This window comes from Eptesicus fuscus, chromosome 10, assembly GCF_027574615.1.
Source record: "Eptesicus fuscus isolate TK198812 chromosome 10, DD_ASM_mEF_20220401, whole genome shotgun sequence".
NCBI classification, from domain to species: Eukaryota; Metazoa; Chordata; class Mammalia; order Chiroptera; family Vespertilionidae; genus Eptesicus; species Eptesicus fuscus.
This window is the reverse complement of record NC_072482.1, coordinates 13588300-13600669: the sequence shown is the minus strand read 5'-3', so window position 1 is coordinate 13600669 and position 12370 is coordinate 13588300.

Genomic DNA, 12370 nt, shown 5'->3' with positions numbered 1-12370 from the left:
ACAGGGTGAGCTGGAGAGTTGAGGGGGGAGCAAACTTCTCCTCATAGGCCATCCTAGGTGGGTGTTCTATTTAGTTTTAGGGAAGTAGCAAAAGTTATGCTCAGAGATTGACCAGCAATTGATTTAGCACAGGTTCACTGTGGGAATTATAATAATTCCTCAAGCTAATAGGATACAGGATAATATCTCTTAACTAGAGGCCCAGTGCCCAAAATTCATGCATGGGTAGGGTCCCTAGTGGCTGCCAGCCAGGGCCTCCCTTCGTTCCGTACCGCCCCCTGGTGGTCAGCGCACGTCATAGCGAGTGAGCGAACCCCTGGTTGGTCAAACTCCCGAGGGGACACTTTGCATATTAGGCTTTTATATATATAGACTAGAGGCCCAGTGCACAAAATTCGTGCACAGGGGGTGGGGGTGTGTGTCCCTCAGCCCAGCCTGCACCCTCTCCAATCTGGGACTCCTATCTGATGGAATGGAGCCAACATCTGGCTCCCAACTGCTCACCTGCCTGCCTTCCTGATTGCCCCTAACCACTTCTGCCTGCCAGCCTGATCGCCCCCTAACCACTCCCCTGCCAGCCTGATTGATGCCTAATTGCTCCCCTGCCAGCCTTTTTGCCCCTAACTGCCCTCCCCTGCAGGCCTGGTCACCCTAACTGCCCTCCCCTGCAGGCCTGGTCCCCTGCAACTGCCCTTCCCTGCAGGCCCGGTCGCCCCCAACTTCCCTCTTCTGCTGGCCTGGTCATCCCTAACTGCCCTCCCCTGCAGGCCTGGTTCCTCCCAACAGCCCTCCCCTACTGGCCTGATTGCTCACAACTGCCCTCCCCTGCTGGCCATCTTATGGCAGCCATCTTGTGTCCACATTGGGGCAGCCATCTTTGACCACATGGGGGCAGCCATCTTGTGTGTTGGAGTGATGGTAAATTTGCATATTACTCTTTTATTAGATAGGAGAATAGAGGCCTGGTGCATGGGTGGGGGCCAGCTGGTTTGCCCTGAAGGGTGACCCAGATCAGGATGGGGGTTCCCTTGGGGAGTGGGGTGGCCTGGGCGAGGGGCCTGTGTTGGTTTGCAGGCTGGCCACATCCTCTGGCGACCCAAGTGGAGGCCCTGGTATCTGGGATTTATTTATCTTCTATAATTGAAACTTTGTAGCCTTGAGTGGAGCCCAGGGCCGACCAGAGCGGGCAGAAAGCTTGGCTTCCTCCATCACTGGGGAAAACCAAGCCTCCTGCTCGCTCCATGGCCACAGCCATATTGGTTGGGTTAATTTGCATACTCGTTCCTGATTGGCTGATGGGTGTGGCTTGTGGTTGTAGCGGAGGTATGGTCAATTTGCATATTACTCTTTATTAGATAGGATAAGCCAAATAAAGAAATAATATAATCCAGCCCAGCTGGCATGGTTCAGTGGTTGAGCATCAACCTATGAACCAAGAGGTCACAGTTCCATTCCTGCTTAAGGCACATGCCCAGGTTGTGGGCTCGATCCCCACTGTGGGGCGTGCAGGAGCAGCCAATCAATGATTCTCTCTCTCATTGATGTTTCTGTCTCTCTCCCTCTCCCTTCCTCTCTCTAAATTCAATAAAAACATATTTTTAAAAACATCACTGAGAAATTAAAGACAATGAAATCAATGGAGAGAGACATACTATGCTCATTAATCAAAAGACTAAATGTTATCAGAACTCATCTCCCCAAATTGGCCTACAAATTTATTGCATTCCCTTCCAAAATTCCTGCTGGATTTTATAGAAATTGACAAATTGATTCTAAAATTTGTATGGAGCCCTAGCTGGTTTGGCGAGTGGATAGAGCGTCAGCCTGCGGACTGAAGGGTCCCGGTTTCAATTCCAGTCAAGGGCACATGCCCAAGTTGTGGGCTCAATCCCAAGTAAAGGGGTGTGCAGGATGCAGCAGATCAATGATTCTCTCTCATCATTGATGTTTCTATCTCTCCCTCTCCCTTCCTCTCTGAAATCAATAAATATATATATATTTTAAAAAGAAATAAAATACTCCAAACAAATAACAGATTAATCACATACCATTCCAGGCAAGGGGAGGTGAAGAAATAACGTCCCAATTTAATATGAGGTGCATCTTTTTATACCATCACTCGAGAGTGATGGCGACCCACTACAAAGCTGATTTCCAGATGCCAGCACAAAAGGAAAAGTCCCCTGTTGCTAGGGAACGAAGATGCTGGTGTTGGATGGTGGGCTGACTTCCTTCGTGAGGCCCCACCAACCAAAGAGTCGGCTTGGCCATGGCAGGAGCTAAATGCTGCAAAGGTCTTCCAACAGTTTCCCGGTTAGCGAAGAGTCACCTCGCCCAAACTGAAACTCTCAACAGTCCTCACGAACTCTCCGTATTTATAGTCTAAATGTCCCCTCGCCATCATTGCTTCTCCACACGTCCCTGTAGATAAGCCCCCAGCAGGACCCCTCAGCAGCTGGCTACTGACTGCGCACCAACGACAACAGATGTGGAGCGATGACATTCAGACTCAACTTATTTCATACGTTTATCAAAACATTTTTGTCTTTGTCATAAACAAGTGGATTAAAACAACTTCACTTAAGCCATAAACAAACGGATTTGAAATCACGTTAACCAATGCACAGCAGTGGGGCCTGTGGATCTAGTAATGCATTTACCTCTCTGAGCCAGCCCCTCAAGGGCCTTGAGAAAGGGCTTCCGTTTCCCCACCAGCATCAACAGCCCAGGGCTGGGTGACCTATCTTCCAGGGAAAACAGTGTCCTGGGCTGAGGGAACAGAGAAGGGGAGGGAGTTTCTGTGGGTCTCCCTGTCTCTTCTGGGCGGGAAAGGGTTGGAGAGGCTGCAGGGGAGAGCTATCGCCCCCAGCGCGCCCCGCATGCTGCTCAGCATCCCTCAGAAGCTAGGACAGGGCTGGGGATAGTCGGGGAGTGGACAAAATTGGGCCAAGAGTTCCGGTGTTTCCGAAAGAGGTGATCAATCATGAGAAGGGCCAGAGGGGAGGGAGGGGGGAGCAGTGAGGCAGGGAAGAGTCTGGCAGGAAAGCAAGAGGGAAGAACACATCATCTCTGAGGGGCATTGGGACGGGCATCTTCTATGTCTAATTGTAACAACAACTTTGAAGGAATGCAGGGGCATCCCCATTCTAGAGATGAGAATGCTGAGGCTCAGAGAGGTTAAAGTGATTTTCTCTCAAGGTCAAAGAAAATCAAATGACGCTCACCTTGGCTGGTTGCTCAGTGGTTAGAGCACCAGCCCACAGACCAAAGCGTCACGATTTCCAGTCAAGGGCACCTACCTCCTTTGCATGTCCCCAGCCCCAGTAGGAGGCACGTGCAGGAGACACCAGCTGAAGTGTCTCTCTCACATCAATGTTTCTCCCCCTATTCTTTCCCTTCCTCTCTCTCTAAAAATCAATGGGAAAATGTCCTTGGGTGAGGATTTAAAAAAAAATCAGATGACCCTCTAAGCTGGAACCCAGACCCAGACTCTTTGATCCTGAGTCCCAAACTCTTTCTTCCCCACCAGACTTTAAGCTCCTTGAGAACTGTGCCCATTTAGTCCTCCACCATATCTGGTACCAAGCTCAGGGCTTAATGATAGAATAATAGGTGTTCAATAAATGCTGCTGCTCTAAGGACTTGTCAGGGCTCCACTTTGTTCATAAAAGCGAGCTAATAATCCCTGAGGTGGACAGGCCTGAGGTGGGCAAGGCCTTCGGAGCCCCTTCTCGGCCTCCACTCTGACCTGGGCCTTCCAGAGAGTCATCCTGGTACCATCTGGGCTCAAGAAGGCCTCGATGTCCCCATCTATGAAATGACACGGGGAGACGAGATGAGATGACCACTTACCTTCCTCCAGTGTTGGGGTGCACGACTCTAATCTGTGGCCAGGAGCCGCAGCCCAGGAAGGCTCCACGCCTCTCAGGAGATTTATTTTAACAAAATTCCCAGGAAGCATATGAAGCCGAATTCATTTTGTGCTTTGGGCGGAAGTCCCACAAGTAAATGAAAGAGAACATGTAGTGACTGCCAGAGACGTGGCATGAAAGATTCAAGTCTCAGCCCTGCCCCTCTTCAGTCACATGACCATGGGCAAGCCTCTCCTCTCTCAGCCTCAGTTTCCGAATCAGTGAAATGGGGATAACTGTACCGGTCCTGCTAGCCTCATAGAGCTGTTGTGAGCTTCAGATGAATCAGCAATAAAAAATAATAATAAAATAAAAGACACCTTTGCAAGCAGGAAGGAGGTGTGTCAAGGTGATTTGCATTTGTTGCATCTAAATTATTGTATTTCTCATTATTATTGTAATGCCCAAAAGGCTGAAGAGCTCATGGGAAGCCCACACGCACTGCTGCTTGAGAGGTTTTTTATACTAGTACTAGAGGCCCGGTGCACGAAATTCGTGCATGGGGGGTGTGTGTCCCTCAGCCCAGCCTGCACCCTCTTCAATCTGGGACCCCTTGAGGGATGTCCGACTGCCTGTTTAGACCCGATCCTACTGGGATCAGGGCCTAAACGGGCAGTCGGACATCCCTCTCACAACCCAGGACTGCTGGCTCCCAACTGCTTGCCTGCCTGCCTTCCTGATTGCCCCTAACCACTTCTGCCTGCCAGCCTGATCACCCACTAACCACTACCCTGCCAGCCTGATTGATGCCTAACTGCTCCCCTGCCAGCCTGTTTGCCCCTAACTGCCCTCCCCTGCAGGCCTGGTCACCCCTAACTGCCCTCCCCTGCAGGCCTGGCCACCCCTAACTGCCCTCCCCTGCCAGCCTGTTTGCCCTTAACTGCCCTCCCCTGCAGGCCTGGTCACCCTTAACTGCTCTCCCCTGCAGGCCTGGATCCCCACACTGCCCTTTCTTGCAGGCCCGATCGCCCCAACTTTCCTCCTCTGCCGTCCTGGTCACCCCTAACTGCCCTCCCCTGCAGGCTTGATCGCCCCCAACTGCCCTTCCTTGCAGGCCTGGTCCCTCCCATCTGCCCTCCCCTGCTGGCCTGATTGCCCACAACTGTCCTCCTTGCAGGCCTGGTCCCTCCCAACTGCCCTCCCCTGCTGGCCATCTTGTGGCAGCCATCTTGTGGCCACATGGGGTCAGTCATCTTTGACCACATGGGGGCAGCCATCTTGTGTGTTGAAGTGATGGACAATTTGCATATTATCCTTTTATTAGATAGGATGGCGACTGTAGGAAGTTGAGCTGCTTAAAACAGTGTCCCATGGTCAATAAATGTTGGTCCAGAGAATGAACAGTGGAAGCAATGACAACTATGATCCTCTAAGCTGGAATCCAGACCCAGACTCTTTGATCCTGAGTCCCAAACTCCTTCTTCCCCACCAGACTTTAAGATCCTTGAGAACTGTGCCCGTGAGGCTTCCCGTGAGCTCTTCAGCCTTTTGGGCATTACAATAATAATGAGAAATACAATAATTTAGATGCGATAAATGCAACTATGGGTTTTGCTGTGTCTGTGGTAGATATCAAGGTGATAACATATGGGAGGGACTCCTTTTATGTCCCCGGGGTCAGCAGCTAAAAGTTCCTGAAAAGATGTTGAATTTGTCTCTGATACAAGGTTCACTGTGGGGAGGAAAGGGCCACAGACACGGGAACCTTTAGGAATTTTGAGCTATTCCAGGGAGCAATTCAGGTAGCTCTAGGCAAAGAGGGACAAGCACTGAAACTGGGACCCGTTTCTGTCCCACCCCCACCGTTTTCTTCTGCTCCTACTTCCCCTCCCCTTTCCTGTTTCTGCTCCCTGCCCCTCTGACACCTTCTGGTGCAGCCAGAACCTGGCCTTGCATTGGGGACGGTGCAGGGAGCGTGGGAAAAACAATCAAACCTCGGTCAGCCGGATAATTAGCTGTTCCTCTGCGACCATGGCCCCCTGTCCTCTCCCCCTTGCCACCGCCCCTCACCCCTGCCCCTCAGGACATGGGTTTCCGAACACCCAGGCGACATCACCTCATTAATGTTAATGGAAGTCCGGACATGAGCTGGGACGGTCATAAATTGCCCTGTGTGAGAAAGGGTGAAAGAGTGTGTGTTTGTGTAGTGCATGTGTGTGCATGTGTACACAAGTGTGTGATACTTGTGTGTTGCATATGCATATGTCTGTATTGTCCAAAACAGAAAGTGTATGTGCGTAAACTGAATGTGTGTTCTGCATATATATGTGAGGGCATATGTGTGCACTCAAATATACCTCTGCAGCGGTTTGTACCTTTGTAATATGTGTGTGTGCATTTATACCAAAGTATGCACCACATAATATTTAGGTGCCTCCACGTACACATGTCATACACACATGTGAGTTCATGTGTGATATACACATACACATATGTGAGTGTGCTGTGTCAATATTTGTGCATCTCTATGGGATATATAGTGCCAAAAATAATGCCTGGGATGTATCAAGCACCCAACTAATGTTGGTTATTTTTACCATTAATAGATTTACACGTGTAAACCTGTGTGTGCCGGGGGCCCACAGGGGTGTAAATCTGGGACTCAGAGTGTGTGAATGTCTATATCCAAAGCAGGCATTGTGACTGTGTCTGTGTACATACATGTAATGTTCGCATCCATGTGTATAGTCCTCCTGTCACATGTATGGGTTTCCTGGCACACTATTTGTGGAGCTGCAACCTGGCCCCATACTCGCTTCCCACGGGGCTGCTCTGAGGGCTGGGCTTGGCTCCAGCATCCACATCCCGTGCCACGGTTAACACGGCTACTAATATGCAGATGCCTGCAGTCTGCCCAGCACGGCTGACCTGCCGAGGGCTGAGCTGGACACATGGAGCCTCTCTTCCCTCTCTCTCCCAAAGTTCTGTCCGCTCCCACCCTCAGTCTCTCATTTGTCCATTCCCCTCTCTGTCCCCTCTCATGACAGCAATAGCCTCTTGTGGCTCCTAATCCACTCTCCACACAGCAGAGAAAGTGATCTTTCAGAAATGCAAATCTCCTCACCTCCTCAAGTCTGCCCGTGTAAAACCCTTAATAGCTTTGCATTACTCTCTGGATAAGGTCTCAAATCCCCCTCCACAGCCTCTGAGGCCTGGCCTGGGCCCTCTCTCCCACTGCCCAGCCCCTGCCCTCTGAGGGCCCCTACCTGCAGTTCCCTCTGCCTGGAATGCTCTTCCCCACGCCCTTCCCCAGCTTCTCCTACCCATTCAGGTCTCGCCTCTGGAAGCCTCCCCTTACAAATCCCCCCAGTTTTATGCTTTCCTGCCTCCCTGTCATTCTCCCCACTGCCCTCAACACACAGGCCATTCAGTAATTATGTTGCTGTGTCTTCCTTGTCTCCCCTGAGTGTTGTGAGCTCACCAGGTGTCCTGGTCGCCATGCATCCAGGTGCTGCACACAGGTGGCTCAGACCTGGTGTGGCCTGGGCAGGTGCGGGGCCCAGCTCTCAAGAAGCCAGCAGTCTCCTGGGAGAGACACAGACCAGAGAAGGCTTTGAGTGGGTGCACTGAGGGATGGGAGGAGGGTGAGAGGGCCCTTCAGGGCCTGGCAGAGCTGGGCCATAAGAAATGAAGAGTAAGCCAGGCCAGGGGATTCCAGAGAGTGGGCACAGCCAGAGCAAAGAGCAAGTGTGTGTAGCTTGCTGCTGCTGTAACATAAAGTATAACATGGGAAGTAATAAGAAGTGAAACTGGGAACACCAGTGGGGACCAGATCATGGAACTTCAAACAACTTGTCTTATTTTTTTTTTTTTTCCTTTAATCCATCAGACACTTATCAGTCTGAGATTCCCAAGTCCTGTTTTTGTTGGGGACACTCCTACCCGTGAGGCAATATGTGGTTGACATCCGTTGGAACCAGCTCAAGGACCCCAGGGATGGCCACTGGGTCCACGGCCCCAAATTCCCACTTTATCAGCAGGAAGGAGAGGCCCAGAGAGGAGCAGTGATTTCCCCTCAAACCCAGAGCTCAGCCAAGTCTCTAAGTTCAGCCCAAATTGGGCCACCCAGCCTGCAAAGAGACTATGCCCCAGGGGTCAGGGGTCAGAGGTCAGACAGCTCCTTCCCCAGAAAGGCTCCGGTCCCCTCTAAGTGGAGGGGACCAGCCCCTCACACAGGCCCCAGGCAGGAACTGGAGCAAAGCAGCAGATTAGCTCTGTGAGGAGGCCCAGGCAGGGACGGGGGAGGGGCCTCTGGGAGAGGCCAGGGGCTTTCATTCCCCCCTTTCAGTGGCTGTTGCTAATTCAGGTCCCAAGGGGCTTGAATTGGACCCAGCCACTTAATCTTATAATACCTCCCAGCAAGGCCCCTTTGTTCTCCCTCTTGCATAAGGTGGTAGGAACTGCCGCTGCCACCTCCCCCTCACGGCTCCCTCATCACTCAGCCTGGAGCCTCTGCTGGTGGCGATGGCTACACCTCCCGTCTCTCCTGGGCTCTCCAAGAACTTTCCAGTGGGGGCTGTTTAAGGCAGATAGCTGCAAATAAAGACACATCTCTGGATCTGTCTCCTCCCACCTTTGGGAGGCCCGGCAGTAAGTCCTACCGGCCCTCTGTGCAGGGGAGATCCCCAAACTGTGCTGTTCACTCATCCCTGAAATAGCAAGGCTTTGGCTGGCTCAGAGGCCCATCCTGCTGAGGCGCACACATCCTCTGACTCTCAGAGGCAAGCTGGCGGGCGTCTCCCTTTCCTTTCTCCCACTCCTAGGGTACGAGCCGGCTCTGTGGCTGTGTGAGCTGTGCACTTGCACAAGAGCCCATGTTTAGAAGGGCCACGTCTGCTGTCTGTCACCGTATTGAAACTCTTAGTAAGTTTTGAACAAGTAGGGCAGTACTTCCATTTTGCCGGGGACCCCACGGATTACGCGGCTGGTACCGCCTGGAGTGTTGGAGCTAGCCCGGAAGGCAACCTGCAACTGCGGAAACCTGGGTCCTGGTCCCAGCTCAGCCCTGGCTGGATGTACGAACGTGGGTAAACCCTTGTTCTCCCTCTGGAACTCAGTTTCCCTAAGAGAAAATCAGTTCAACCAACACTGACTTGGAACACTAAACTAGTTTAACTAGTTCAAATATTAAAATACTGTCAAGAACTACCAAAAAGCCATGCTCAACAAGGACCTAAATCTAATGGGAATCATCGGAAGGGCAGGGACAGAAAGGAGAAGAGGGTCCGTCCGCATTTGCCCATTTGGCCGCTGTCCAGAGCCTGGTGCCGGGGGCCAGGGGGAAGCAGAGCAGAGTGCCTGTCCTGGCCTCTGCGTCCCTTCCCGGGAAGCCTGGAAGGCCATGCAGGGAGAAGGGACGGCTGAGTTGGCCATGGGCCTAGAGGGAGGACAGGCATGGTCCAGGCCCACTTCCCCTGTTAAAGGCACCCCTCTGCAGATGGAACGGCCTCTGAGAGGGCCAGTGCTCTAACACCATCCTCACCACCGCGAGGCGGAAGGGCAGGCTCATCATGTGGGAGCATCGAGGGGTCACTACTCATGTAGCACCGGCCAGGGCAGCCCCTCTTCACCTTCCCAGGTTCTGAAGGACCCGAGTCTTTCCCAGGGTAGGGTCACTTCCACGGACAGTTCCTCCAGACCCAGAGCGCTATGAGGCCCTGGCCAGCCTCCACTCTCTGACCCCTTCCCGCTGAACACTGCATTAGCCCCTGTGCATGGGAAGGGGCCCAGGAGGAAACAGTCCCTGCTCCTTGGGCCCTGCGGGCCTCACCCAGGACCGTCCTGCCTTTGCACCTGCTGACCCCAGGCTTCTGGAGGTCCCTGAGGGGTTGGATATGGGCAGGGTGTCTGCATAGCAGGGGGCGCTTCCTGGAGCTGGGACTATTGGCTCCCTCCTCCACTCCGCCCTCAGTGGTTAGGACAGTCAGGGTGGACGGGGCCCAGGGCTCCTGGGGCTTACTCTCCGGATCCCTGCTGCATCCCAGCTTCTCAGGGAAATAAATGGGCCAGGCCAGCCCATGAGTTCCAGTTAGGACTGGGATCCTGCCCATCTGGTTACCAGTAAGTCGCAGGTCCTAACGGTACCTGGCGTATAGTAGGTGCCTCCCAATGTTTATTAAGCAAATGAATGAAGAATGAACGAATTCATTCTTCCATTTCACTGAATGAAAGAATGCATTGAATAATAAGTGAAGCACCACCTGGAAGCTTGCAAGTCAGATCCGAGAAGGTCTTCCTTACTCTTACCCAGGCTGTGTTTAACCAGAGTTCTTCTCTTGCCTGTGGTTTGCTCGTTGGAGTTGAGAATGAATGAATGAATGAATGAATGAATGAATGAATGAATGAATGAAGAGGGGTGGGTGTGCCTCTTGTCCAGAGTCTGGGGCAAGGCTGCACACTCTCTCCTGGGCCTCCAGGTCACAACTCAGACTCCCAGAACGCCAGGAGAGAAGACACCCTGGATCATCATTACCAAACTCCTCAGGCTCAGCCAAGGTGACTAAGGCCCAGAGAGGGGAAGGAACTTGCCCTAGGTCACACAGTGAGTTGGTGGGAGAATTCGGACTAGAACCTGGGGTGCCTGACTCTCTGCCCAGAGCTCTTCCCATCCCTCCAGGGACCCAGCAATTCCAAGCCCAGACCCTGTGAGCTCGGTTCACACCTGGTCAGGCAGGCCTGGCCTGTGACCTGGGCCCTGGCTGTCCCTAGCGGTGCCGGCCTGGCCACCTGCTGGCCAGAATGCTTGGAATTGCCAGGGAGATAGTAGGTTTACGGTTTGTTTGGAATGCACAACTGTGAGGCCTGCAGGAAGCTGGGCAGACCCTCTTCCCCACCCCTGCTCTGGGGCCAGAGGGCTGGCAGGCCACAGGGCACCCGGGGCCCAGGCACCAGATCAGTGGAGGAAACCTGACTGTTTATGGTGGGGATAGCTCCCCAGGCTCTGTTATCAGACCTCACGCAAAGAGGGACTTCAGACAGCTGATCTGGCAGCAGTGGGGATGGTGGCAGGGCCCCAGGCCCTCCCAGGGCTGTCTTGGAATGAGAACCAGCCACCCCCTCCCGGGGCTGCACTGCCTGACGGTTTCCAATGGAGGCTCTCTCACTCTCTTGCCACCACGCAGCCGTCAGCATTAGATCGCCAGTCACTCCCATTGTACCGGCCAGAACTCCAACAGTGAGGCATCCAAATCCTTCTGGCTTGCAAGCCTTCCCCCTCCCCCCAAATTTGCAGTTGAGTGACTCAGGACACTGTCCAGTTCCTATGCCAGCCTGCCTGCCCAGAGCTCGCTCTTTAGAAAGATGCACGGGACCCACAAGAAAGACATACCCGAGGCCGATGTGAATGGACAGTGGCGTCAAGTTGGCAGACCTGACCAGGTCATTCTCTTCCAGGTGAAACCTTCCATGGCTCCTCCTGACCCACAGGGTAAGGGCCTAGCTCCCCACTCTCAACTGTGACCTTGCCCCTGCAAGCCTCTCCAGCCTCCGCCCCATACGCTCCCTGCTTTGAACATCACCATCTAGCCCCAAGAAGGTGACTTTTAAACCAACCCTGGCCATGCTGTTTCAAGCCGCCAGACCTAAGTGCAGGCTATTTTTCCTGCCAGCGCACCCCCAGCCCACTCCTCCCTTCTCACAATTTGAGACACAAAGTGTCACTTCCCTCATGAAAATTTCCTTGCCTTCCATATGCTCCCCCGTGTCTGAGTCAGGCACTCCTCCTATGCCCCCCTAATCCCTTGGCAGACTCGTACCACCCCGGAGAGAGGATCTGCTCTGTTCCCGTCCAGCTGTCTGCACTGCGACCCATGCCTCTCCCTCTGGATCCCAGTGCCTAGTGGGCGTTCCACGGATGCTTGTCGAATGAATGAGTGAAACGGAGCAATGGCCTGGGGATGTGAGCCTTGGAAGGTAGGGAGTGTCCAGGGGGCTGGGGAAGTCCCTGGACAGCTGAAGGAGCTAGGGGAATCCCCGGCCTCTCTGGAAACACTGGCCTGAAACCAACAAGGTGAAATTTAACTGCGATAAATGAAAAAAAAAAAAAAAAAAGGTCCCTGGCAGTATCTAAGAAGGCTGTGACCAGGTGGCCTGCAGCCCAGCCCCGGGGAATGGAAAGTCACCTTCTGCCCTCCGCACAGAAGGGTCAGGAACCGGCCACAGAGGGTGTGGCCCCCAGGAGCTCCTGGGACGCCATCCAGCCCTCTCACCCCGTCCGTCCGAGCAGCAAGATACCTCAAGCTCTGGACCCGCGGGCAGGCCCCAGGAGGCCATTCATCCCCAGGCCATCTTCAGCGGGAAATATGGAAACATAACCAGAGAAAATTTATGTAACCGTCCAGAAGCACGCCACATGGCAGCGCGCCACAGAGGGACAGTCATCCGGCACAGCCTGTCTGCCCTCAACAAGGTCCTCAAGATGACTGAGCACTTCAGCATCAGGATTTTTTTTAAATAAAGGC